Here is a 13,026-nt window from a genome sequence, read left to right as displayed (position 1 = left end):
ATAAAGAGGTGGAAAAACACCCATTGTTGTAGAAGAAACCAGTTATTCACTTATTTTAGCTATTTAATTGGGCACCTCATTGTTTACATGGTGCAATGCTATTAGTTTATTTCAAATACTTGGAAATTTAGATATGGTATGAAATGTTAATTCCATAGTCATTCCAATTATCAACCTTCTTTCACATGAAAGCATTTTCTATCATCTGCTAATATGAAGTTTTATTTGATTCTATCCTCCTTAGTTTATAAACATTGAAGCATTTTCTATGATCTCTTCATTGTAAGAAAACCTTCCTGAGCCAAACTATTTTTAAAATTATGCATTTGACTTGTATGGTAAAATCCCTATAACACATTGTGGGACCCGCGCCGCAGCCCGATCGAGCGACATTCCAGTCAGATCTCGCAAAGGGGAAATTTTAAGAGGTGAGCTGCTCTTGTTTTCCTCTACCGAACACCCGTCGTCAATCAATCTTCCCGCGTATGGCGTTGCTTTTATGTTTATGGTGTTATTTTTACCTTTTTTGCGTAATTTCGTATTTCCCATGAATTTGAGGTCAAAGACCCGGATTTTACAAAAAAAATAGACTGGAGTCACCACCTGAGTTAGAGCCCAAGACCCATGAATGGTTATGCGCATAATGTCTGTGTCTCCTTAGATGGGATTCGTTGTCTGGTTACGGTAACGGAAGGTGTTAGGCACTGTCCCCGCCCGGTTAAGACCGGTCTCGTGAACTTGAGCCTTATTTGCTCTAAATATTAGCTATGTTTCCTTCAATTAATTTTCGCTTAAAAACCCAAGATGGCAATGGTTTATCTGTATCTAGACCCACAAGTCTCAGAAATTGTGACCACATGGCACCCATAGATTTCCATATCTTTCCATTATTCTAATTAACCAAAGCGACACGGAGAATATAGAAAGGATTTTTCTTATTAATGAAAATGAAAGTACAATGGGATTTGCTAGCGTCCATCGCAGAAGGCATTCTGCAGATGGTCTGTTATATGTGACAGCAGCCACCTTGTGAATGAAGACAAAATGTGCCTAAAAGTGAGCCTGTGTGGCTACTGTCACATGCAACAGACCATCCGCAAAATGCCTTCTGCGATTGACACTAGCAAATCCCAAGTACAATTGTATACAATCAGAAACAATCTAGAAAGAGAGTAAATCGAACATCCTATCTAGTGCTAATACATGGCTTCTAGGTGATTAATACATAAAAGAAAAGGAATATCAACATGAGCACTACCCAATTTTTATGATTCCACTAAACTAATCTTATCTCATTCTTTTTTAATTATTATTAAAGCCTTTATTAGGGACCTTTTATGGTTCCCCAAAAGATTCCATAAGAAAGAAAATCAACGAAAGTAAAGAAGACAAGATAATTTTGTGCAAATATCAAAAACCTGATAGTGTTAATTTCAATAACCAACCGCTAATATCTGCACTACGATATTTTAAGGGTCGATTTATCACTCCCCTATTTTAAAAATGAAACTAATGGCTTTGTCGTACACTTACCTATTTTAATGTTGATATTTTATTACTTGAAAAGTTCTCACAAACTAGCTAAGAGGAATGAAAAAGACAATCTGAGCTTGTGCAATTATCTAAATCGTGATAGCGCCAATATCACCGGACAAGAGTGCTGATGGGGTCAGTGGTCACTACCCTATTTTGATAGTTGCACTAAACTCATTTTTCTCTTTTATTAAAACAACCATGAAAGATTATATTACAGTTCTACCAAAAAAAAAGCTCTAAGAAACTAATTAAAACAGAAAAGACAAGATGATCTTGTGCAATTGTTAAAATGTGGTAGTGTTAATATCGTAAAATGGAAGATAACATCACCTAGAGTGGGCAAGGACGATTGCGATTGCCGTGTGTTTTCCGACATTTCTGTGCTCCTTCTTCTTCTTCACAAACCCTAGAGCAAGAGCTCTTTGTTTTTCCTCCTTTAGGCTTTTGCAGCCCATTTCCCCCAAAACGTGAGAGCCCCTTTTTCTTCCTTCTTCTTTGCCATTTCTATCATATCAAACCTAGTTTTCTTCTTTCGTCTCTGCCATTTATATCAGAGAAACCATCTTAAGAGAAGTCTAGGGGTGCAAGTCGAGTAGGGTTCAACCCGAAAAAAGGTCGGGTCGGGTCATTTTGAGTTCGGTTCGGGTTCCGGTTCAGGTTGAGTTTCCCAACCGGGTTGAGTTAGGGTCGGGTCGGGTCGGGGTCGGGTTGAGGGGTTTGGCAACCCGACCGGAGTGAAACCCGGCATTTTTTATCATTTTTTTATTTAAGCTAGCTTAAAAAATCGGGTTGGGTCGGGTTGAACTAGGTTCAGGTCGAGTTCGAGTTGGAAAAATGGGTTCCTCGGGCCGGGTCGGGTTGGAAAATGGGTTCCTCCTGCCCCGAGTTGCACCCTTAACCCCCAAAGTCTGAGCGACACATGAAAATTTCAAGATTAGTTAAACAAACATGAGTGCCACTAACATTTGGGAGATTTCAAATTGGTCCAAGTCTTAAATTGATTTACAATTATCTAATATCTAGGGTTTCATTGGCACACTCTAGGAAGTAAATGGCTTTTCAAAAAGAAAATAAAACCCCCTTTAATGTCTTTGAAAATTCATTTTGATGTTGTAAAAGGTGGGTGCAATTATCAATTCAAGGCCTCTTTGGATTGCAAGAGTTTATGGAAAATTTTATAAAGGAAAATACTCTCCAGGAGAAAAGTTTTTCTTACAATCCATATACAAGACCTTAATTTCGAATTTGGCTAAAAATGAGAGTCTTTAACAAACTAGGGAGATTCAAACGAGGCTTAAAAATAAATCTTTTTCCTACGTAATTAACCCAAAAAAATTCTAAACAAAGTAAAATTGTTAAATGACCTTTATTTATTTTCTAATTAAATTACCTAATTAAACTAATCATGAACTAATCATGGGGGAGGCTCGAGATTCAGGGCTTAATTAATCCCTAATTTAGGCCTTACTCCATTCGCTACGCTCATGACGGCACAGTAGTACTTCCTACTTTTAGGAATATTTGAAGACTTGTATCTTCTTAGAAGCGTTCCGTTTGGTTCCTCTAACGAGGAACCTCACTCCACTTCTCTTTAGTGGTGGCCAACCATTAGGATAAAGGTGCATCAAACCCGTCATCCTAACTCTCGTTCAATAATTCATTTTGGGAGACGTACTTGGCGAGATCGTCCCATTATAGAATCATTAAGGGTTAAACCCATCCTCCTATACACAAAGTCTTTATTTTATAGAGTAATGTGCCACTTAGACAAAGAGAAAGTCCGACCATGCCGGGTCAGTATCCAACAGGTCAAAACGCGGTCGAAGAAAATCCTAGTTGACTCGGCACGATGTGGTCGAGTACTCGGTTGACTCAGTCATAATTCAGGAGATTCAAAGGAGTCTTATTGACTATGTAGGGGCAAAACGTGGAACATGGGGGCAAAACAAGAAACGTGGTCAAAGGAAAAGGGAGATGAATCGGGGGAGTCCAAGATGATGCAGGGGGCAGAGTTTTAAAACTACGATTAGAATTTATAGACAATAAAAGATAGCAGTCATTTTCTGGGCCTATTTGGCGAAATTTCACTACATTTCCAAACTTAACATTAGTACTGTATTTCAAAGTTTAAGCTTTATACAAAACATAATCCATAAAATTAACATCTTACAATGGGTGGGGGGCACAATAAACTGGATAATTTTACAACATGATCTACAACATTTTCAAAGACCACACGCAACTGCATCTCTTCATGTAGTTGCTTTTGCCATATTTCAATCTGTAACACAATGACTTGTATTAGCTAACAACATAGTGGCGGATTAAAAAATGTGTTGAACATTTGAAATTATGATTATGAAAAGTAAGGAAAAGATGAATATAGAAGGGCTGCTTAAAACACACGTGACCCTTCCATTTCTAAATTAGAATATATGAAGTACAAGATGAAGCCCTGACCTCATCTTGAGCATTTTCTCAAACAATTGGTAGGCTTAAATTGTTATTCTAAACATTAACTTAATGATCCCATCGGATCTTTGGCATTGAAAACAAAGAAAAACTTGATTTTAACGAGAGATGGGTTTGATGTACCTTTCACCATGGCTTGTGCTTGAAGGTGTGTAATCCGACAATCCTCATAGCTCTTCTGAGCACGGCGAAGGGCCCAAAAATGCCCCTTTGATTTTCTCTTTCTCTGCACACCATCTAGTCTATGGAAACCTTTCTTTGAGCAAACTCTCAATCTCTCGATTGCTCTCAAGTTCGTAGTATGTAGAAAGAGGGACCAAGGCTCTCTTTTATAGGCAAAAGCTCCTATAGAGCTTTGCTAGAGTATCCAAATTCGCTTGGCAATTACACCCAAGATAGAAAGAGTAATTTGGGGTAACTTTTCTTATCCAAACATTACTAAACCAAATTTGGGGTAACTTTCCTTATCCAAACGTTACTAAACTTAATGGTTTCTAATATGTAATGAAAGGTTGCTTGAATGCAAAGCCACAAGCCTATTTATCAATTCTAGATCATTCAACAATGTTATAGAATTGCATTCCAAAAAGAAATTTTAATTTTGGAAACCCACATAAAGAGAGAAAACGTCCAACATAAGTCACTTTGCTAATCAGAGAATTTGGTTGAAGAGGGTAGCGAGAAGAAGTAGCAACTTGTGTTTCGGAGGCTACTTCGAAGCGAGGATTTGGGGATTTTTAAGCAAATTAAAAGTAGGGAAGAGAGAGAGAGAGAGAGAGAGAGAGAGAGAGAGAGAGAGAGAGAGAGAAGAGATTTAACATTTACATGAGAGAGGAGGGAGGGGGGGGCATCCGTAAAACTAAAGAGAGAGTGATGGGGAAAAATCACAAAAATCGGACCTTTTCTCTCTCGTTAGTTATCATGGATATTTCTCATAGTTTTATACTTTTATGGGGGCAAGGTTTCTGAGCTATAGCTCAGCCTGAGCAAGCCACTATAAATATACCATCTCCATGTTGGTTGACTTATCCAACCAATTCATTCCATAGAACCTCACATAGATATGATGTTCCTAACAAACCATCTCCATACAATCATCCTAACCATTCGATCTGTAGAAGCCCATTTTCTAGCCGTCCATTCTAAATCTCCACAAATTAATGGTTACTATGATCCTATGGAGATGATTTCTTAGGGACACCCTACCTATGTTAGGTCCTATAGAATGAATGGGTTGGATGACTCAAACAACATGGGAGATCGTGTATATAGTGGGCTCCTCAGGCTGCGCGATACCTCAGAAACCTTTTCCCTTACTTGGGGACGAGGATTCTGTGCTATAGCTCAGCTTGAGCAAGTCACTATAAATACACCCTCTCCATGTTGTTTGACTCATCCAACCCATTCATTCTATAGAACCTCACATAGATAGGGTATTCCTAACAAACCATCTTACTTTTATATCTATCTTCAAATTAAGGTATTTGATAGGCAAATTTCACAGAAAGCCATTTCACGACTAGCTTTGGCATTATAGAACAGCCACCCCACAAGAATTAATGAAAAAGACAAAATCAGCAAAAAAGTCAACCCCTGTGTGGCTGTTCTCACGTGCAAAAGTAAGCCGCGAAATGGCTTTCCGCAAAATTGCCTAGCAAATCCCTCAAATTAAATAGCTGATGGCCTCCTATGAAGTTTTAAAGTCCCATTTGTATATAAGGGTTCGCTAGCCAATTTCACAGAAAGCTTCACTTTTGCATGAGGAAAAAGCCACCTCATATGATTTAAATGAATAAGACAAAATGTGTTAAAAAATCAAACCGTGTGGCTGTTCTCTCGTCCAAAAGTGAGCAGTGAAATTGCCTACCAAATCCCTCGCATGTAAGTTTACCTTTTTTTTAATCTTATTGCATGGAAAGAGCTATTACGGTGGAATCCAAAGAGGCACCAAGTCTCCACATATGCTCTGTTCACTTCTTTCCCCTGGTGCTATTTTTCCTGGAAAACAGCCTTTTTTTCCCTGACAAGACCTTGACAAGACAGAATTTATGTGTTCACTTCTTTTCGAGGTAACAATATTATCAGATGTGGAATTTCTTATTTAAAAGCTGAAAATGACGTGGAAATTGACTTTTTCCCTGTTACTTAAGATTTGATTTCCGATTAAGGCTCTGTTCACTTCTCTTCCCCGGAAAGGAAAGGAAAGGATTTTGTTTTCCTTTCCTTTCCAGGTGATATGGCAGAAGGAAAAGGAATCCAGGAAACTGTCAAGGACAAGGTTTCATTTTCCTAGAAAAACCTCTTTCCGATATATTTAATCGGAAACCAAATCTCGAGTAACAGGGAAAAAGTCAATTTCCACGTCATTTTTAGCTTTTAAATAAGAAATTCCACATCTGATAATATTTTTCCCTAGAACAGAAGTGAACACAGAAATTCTGTCTTGTCAAGATCTTGTCAGAAAAAAAGGCTGTTTTCTAGGAAAAACAGCACCAGGGAAAAGAAGTGAACAGAGCCTTGACAGTTTCCCTGGATTCTTTTCCTTCTGCCATGTCACCTGGAAAGGAAAGGAAAAGGAAATCCTTTCCTTTCCTTTCCGGGGAAAAGAAGTGAATAGAGCCATAGAAAAACGAAAAAGAAAGAGAATCTGAAATGATAGTAAGAAACTAATGAATAAAATAGAAGGGTGATGATAAATGAGCCCCCAACAACACAGACACATTCATCGAATAATCCTAACTATCTGGTTAAGGGTCCCCTGTCTATTAAATAAGGATTAGCAGCCATTTTGTTGTTACACTTGCCTACATTGGTCATTGGAGGGCCATGCCCACTAAACTAGCTAAGCATGCATGTACAACCTTGCACCATAAAATAGAGTTTTGCAAGACATTGGGGGCCATGGACCCCCTCATGCTATATGTGCATCAGCCCCAGGTTAATAGGATCTTAATCAGAAGGGATTTATGCAACCCCCGCATTAGTTGCATGAGTCATTTTTGGGGAACTCTAAAATGTGTAATTAGTTGTAAGTTGGTTGAAATTAGTGACTGTGTCTACGTGGACTTTAAGCCACCGAATATAAAAATGAGAACTTATATGATGCCCGACCGTCAGGTTATAAAGGGCGGAGAGAGAAAACCATCTCCCCCTTGATTTTTAATCCAAGAGAAAGCCCTTTTTCCGACTTTTCCTTGGTTCAAAAACCAAGGCAGCAGGTTTTGTCTCTACCCGCCCTTTACATTCTCACGGTGGGGCATCATATAATTTCTCTATAAAAATAAACAACTTGTCCTAAGTTCACCTAAAACAGGTGGAACTTTCAATTTTCTTCATCCTCATAGCGTCATTCGTGTCTACGTGGACTTTAAGCCACCGAATATAAAAGGGAAAATTACATCTACACCCCCTCTAGTTTCTGACACATCCACTTCTACCTTTATAGTTTAAAACGTGACAAATACACCCCCTGTAGTTTCAATTTGCATAAGGTAGGCCCCCTCAGTTGACGGTTTGTCCACAGATTGAAGGGTTAGGATGATCCGATGGAGCTGATTTTTTGGGCACACCTTATCTATGTCAGGGCCCATCAAATGATCCTAAAAGCGTTCATTTGATGGGCCCTGACATAGATAGGGTGTGCCCAAAAAATCAGCTCCATCGGATCATCCTAACCCTTCAATCTGTGGACGAACCGTCAACTGAGGTGGCCTACCTTATACAAATTGAAACTACAGGGGGGTGTACTTGTCACTTTTTAAACTACAGGGGTAGAAGTGGATGTGTCAGAAACTAGTGTGGGTGTAAATGTAATTTTCCCAATATAAAAATAAACAACTTGTCCTAAGTTCACCTAAAACAGGTAGAGAACTTGAATTTTTCTTCATCATTAAAGCATCTTTCGTCGACCCCTGACTGATTAAAATCATCTCACCTAAAACAGGTGGAGAACTTGAATTTTTCTTCATCATCAAAGCGTCTTTCGTCGACCCCTGACTGATTAAAATCATCTGAAACTATGATTATTGATAGGCCCACCAGTTGAAAGATTTGTATCGTTCAACGGTACATCTAATGCTTGTGGTTTGGAGTGAGCATCACGAGGAAGAGTAAAAAGGGCTCACAACTAGGGCTGCAACTCGGGTTGGGCGGGTCGGGTTTTGGAGAGCCCAACCCTACCCGAGAAATATCTCGGGTCGGGTCGGGTTTTTTCACGTTGACGCAATTTTTTAAGGAAAATTCTTGTTTGGCAAGGCAACTCAACTCATAGAAATAGAAATTACACTCACATTACACTTGAATCAAACAATGATGTAATTACACTCACTTTACACTTGAATCAAACAATACTGTAATCAAACAATGTTGTAATTACAATCAAACAATGCTGAATCAAACACTTGAATCAACTCAACTCATAGAAGCAGAAATTACACTCACATACAATAACAGTGGGTGCGTGGGTTTTCACTTTTAACTTTTAACTAACAATAAAAAAAAATGTACATACTATAACTTATGTAACTCGGGTCGGGTTGGGTCGGGCCCCTTCAAACCCGGCTCGACCCGAGATTCATGCGGGCTTTTGAATGCTCAACCCGGCTCGACCCGAAACCCATGAAACCTGAACCCAACCCTGGCTATTTTCGGGTCGGGTCGGTGCGGGTCGGGTAAAACCCGGCTCGAGTTGCAGCCCTACTCAGAACCTTTCTCAACTATATTCACTCGCACAAGTTTAGAAATGGGATGAAGTCGCATCCTATTCTTCAAGGACCACTTGGAATCACAAAGAAAAGACAAGATAGGAAGAAGTCCAACTCTCTTATGTAGACATCTTTCTTTCTTTTCTTAGATGACCATAAATACCCAATTTAAACATTTCTGTCTATTATGGCCGAAGAAGGATGGATCTGCCCTTTTATTTCAATTAGACCCCCCTGTACGTAAGTGCTTACGCATGCAAATCACAAAGGATTGATCTATCTATCCATAAAATTAATGATATTTCCACCCCCTTTCTCAGCTTATCCACCCCTTTTGTTTGACTATTTCTGAGCATTCTGCTTAGAAAAGTGCTCATTACCAAAGTTGCATAATATTTCCCAATTGTCATATATATGAGGCCCAGCCCAATGTTACAATGGTTATGGACCTTGGCTACTGGGTTAGTACAAGATGGTGTGATAAGTACACCCTTGATATTTGATCCAACGGCAATCGACTTTTTAATTATCAAGAGCTTCTCATATTATCATTCCTTAATAAGGGTAGCCCTTCTTTCTGCAAATATTGGGTTGGGCTCAAGAGTGTCATTATCAAACAGACCTAGGCATGGGCTTTACTATAGGTTGAGCGCACTCATATCCAGCCCATTCCCAAAAACAAAGGCTCATCATATAATTTCTCTAGGATAAAAACATCATAAAAAGAAGATAGATGCATGATAAATGTGACTGCTACCTAGTTTCCTGGAACTTGACTTGGTCGAACCAAGAAGAAAACTATAAAAAGTCAGTTCAACAGGAGGACGTGAAAGATATAGCCATAGTCTGATCAACTAGAGAGAGAGAGAGAGAGAGAGAGAGATGGAAATGGAGAAGAAAGGGAGAGTATGTGTAACGGGTGCAGGAGGGTATGTGGCATCATGGTTGGTGAAGCTTCTCATCTCTAAGGGTTACATGGTTCATGGGACGGTCAGAGACCCAGGTTCTTTTTTTATCATGGGTATTTTTGTATCTGGTTATGTTTTTATATGAGTAGCTTGCAGACAATTTAGTGGGTCTTTTGGTTGTTTATTTTTTATATTAGGTTGTGGATCCTTCAATTGAATATGATTTTATTTCGTCGAGTCAATGTCGTGCACACGTGCGGCAAAAAGATGAAGACGGAGAACGAAATCGCCTTTTCAGATGCAGATCTCGACAACTTGATACTACCTCTCGACGACGTACTGGTCATAACCATGCTCGTCGCAAACTGGGAGCTGAAGAAAATCCTTGTCGACAACGGAAGTTCAGCCGATATCCTATACTATCATGCTTTTAAGCAAATGATGATAGGAGACGACCAGTTGAGGCCAGCAAACTCCGATATGTTCGGTTTCTCAGGGGAGGTCGTGAAAGTGGAAGGACAGATTGAACTCCCAGTCCTCGTCGGAGAGCCTCCCTGTCAAGCTTTCACAATGGTCAACTTCCTGGTAGTGAGGGCCACTTCGGTCTATAACGCTATCTTGGGACGACTCGGCCAGAACCGCATCCTCGCCGTAGCCTCAGCATATCACTAGAAGATGAAGTTTATAACACCAAACGGCGTGGGTGACGTCAGAGGAGATCAACCACAGTCCAGGGAGTGCTATGACATGGCACTCAAAAGGCAAAGATGCATCGGAATCGTTGCCGATTGAGCTACTTGATCTGAGAGACGAAGCCCAGGTGACTGAACCCGCCGAAGACCTCAAAAAATACTATCAATAGCCTGCCGCCCGACACAAAAGCAGATGCCATTGTATTTACGCTTGTGTGGATAATGAAAAAAGGCTACTGCTTCTTTGCAAAGTTCCGAGTTCCTCAGATCATGCCGCTGCTCGGTTCGTCCCGGCTCGTCTCCACAAAGACCGGGAGCGCACTCCTGGTCGGGAACGGGCCCGCACAGAAAAACCAAACCATCTCAGAAACCCAGTTCACTAAAACTTGGGTACTCGCTGCTTGGTTCGCCCCGGCTCGTCTCCACAAAGATCGGGAGCGCACTCCTGGTCGGGAACGGGCCCGTGCAGAAAAATTAAACCATCTCAGAAACCCAGTTCTCTAAAACTTTAGTACTCGCTGCTTGGTTCGCCCCGGCTCGTCTCCACAAAGACCGGGAGCGCACTCATGGTCGGGAACGGGCCCGCGCAGAAAAACCAAACCATCTCAGAAACCCAGTTCACTAAAACTTGAGTACTCGCTGCTTGGTTCGCCCCGGCTCGTCTCCACAAAGACCGGGAGCGCACTCCTGGTCGGGAACGGGCCCGCGCAGAAAAACTAAACCATCTCAGAAATCCAGTTCACTAAAACTTGGGTACTCGCTGCTTGATTTGCCCCGGCTCATCTTCACAAATACCGAGAACGCACTCCTGGTCGGGAACGGGCCCGCGCAGAAAAACCAAACCATCTCAGAAACCCAGTTCACTAAAACTTGGGTACTCGCTGCTTGATTCGCCCCGGCTCGTCTCCACAAAGACCGGGAGCGCACTCTTGGTCGGGAACGGGCCCGCGCAGAAAAACCAAACCGTCTCAGAAACCCAGTTTACTAAAACTTGGGTACTCGCTGCTTGGTTCGCCCCGGCTCTCTCCGCAAAAACTGGGAGCGCACTCCTGGTCAGGAACAAGCCTAGACTGCAAAAACCGAAGCTATTTGGAAACCCAGTTCACTAAAACTAGGGTACTCGCTGCTTGGTTCGCCTCGGCTCGTCTCCGCAAAGACTGGGAGTGCACTCCTGGTCAGGAACAAGGCCGGACTGCAAAAACCTAAGCTATTTGGAAACCCAGTTCACTAAAACTAGGGTACTCGCTGCTTGGTTCGCCTCGGCTCGTCTCCACAAAGACTGGGAGCGCACTCCTGGTCAGGAACAAGCCCGGACTGCAAAAACCGAAGCTATTTGGAAACCCAATTCGCTAAAACTAGGGCACTCGCTGCTTGGTTCGCCTAGGCTCGTCTCCACAAAGACTGGGATCGTACTCCTAGTCAAGAACGAGTCCGGACAGCAAAAAACAAGGCTACTTGGAAACCCAGTTCACTAAAACTAGGGTACTCGCTGCTTTGTTCGCCTCGGCTCGTCTCCGCAAAGACTGGGAGCGTACTCCTGGTTAGGAACGAGTCCAGACAGCAAAAACTAAGGCTACTTGGAAACCCAGTTCACTTAAACTAGGGTACTCGCTGCCTAGTTCGCATCAGCTCGTCTCCGCAAAGACTGGGAGCGCACTCCTGGTCAGGAACGAGTCCGGACAGCAAAAACCAACGCTACTTGGAAACCCAGTTCACTTAAACTAGGGTACTCGCTGCCTGGTTCGCATCGGCTCGTCTCCGCAAAGACTGGGAGCGCACTCTTGGTCAGGAACGAGTCCGGACAGCAAAAACCAAGGCTACTTGGAAACCCAGTTCACTAAAACTAGGGTACTCGCTGGTTAGTTCACCTCGGTTTGCCCCCGCAAGGACTCGGGTCAACCGAAGCTCGAACGTCTGCCCTGAGTATTTTTGACACACAGTATAGAATCAAACAGTATTAGCCAGAGGCAGACATAAGTGGACAGTGGATAACAAAATATAATTTCTATTCATGAGAAAGTGGGGCCTCGAAGAGCCATTACAAAAAATAGGGCCTCGAAGGGCCATTACAAAAAGTAGGGTCTCCAATGACCAATTCAAAAGAAAGAAAGGGAGCTCAAGACACCCCGTGGCTACCACCCCGTGATGGGTGTGCCTCCGGGACCTCTGGGGCAGGGGTAGTGTCCTGCTCATCATCGGCAACCACCATCAGATCAGGGAGAACGAGGCCCGTCAAGGTCACAGCCGGGTTGGATTCCTTGACCTGCCCAAGGCAATCAAAGAATCCCAGCTTGTAGGATTCACTGGACAAACTAATAAGTTCGTCCTCTTTCTTCTGCACGGCCTCCTCAACGACCGCTATCTGCCTCTCCCGGGCTCTCTGTTTGAAAAATTAAATAACCGCAAGTGCACGGATCGTGTAAATACGGGTCAAACTCAAGGAAGAGAAATCTAGTTGTCAATCCTATTCTTTTACCGATTAGAATACTAGCTATGATATAATGTTGCCTGGAATGGACTCAGGATTTCCGTGGACTTAGACCTCGGAGCCAACACTATATATAAGCGTATATTCTATTCAATCTAAGAATCAAATTCAACTAAGATCTTTGTGATTTAAAATCCTAATTTAGGCAAAGTGTACCAAAGATTTAATGATTCTATTAAGTATCTATGAAATAAGAATAATCATTTCTAATTAATGAGAGAAATCAG

The sequence above is a fragment of the Tasmannia lanceolata genome, unplaced genomic scaffold (genome assembly GCF_043159265.1).
Source record: "Tasmannia lanceolata isolate RefF3 unplaced genomic scaffold, GAP_Taslan_0.1 ptg000003l, whole genome shotgun sequence".
Taxonomy (NCBI): domain Eukaryota; kingdom Viridiplantae; phylum Streptophyta; class Magnoliopsida; order Canellales; family Winteraceae; genus Tasmannia; species Tasmannia lanceolata.
The sequence above is the reverse complement of the archived record's forward strand: the minus strand, read 5'-3'. Positions refer to the sequence as shown.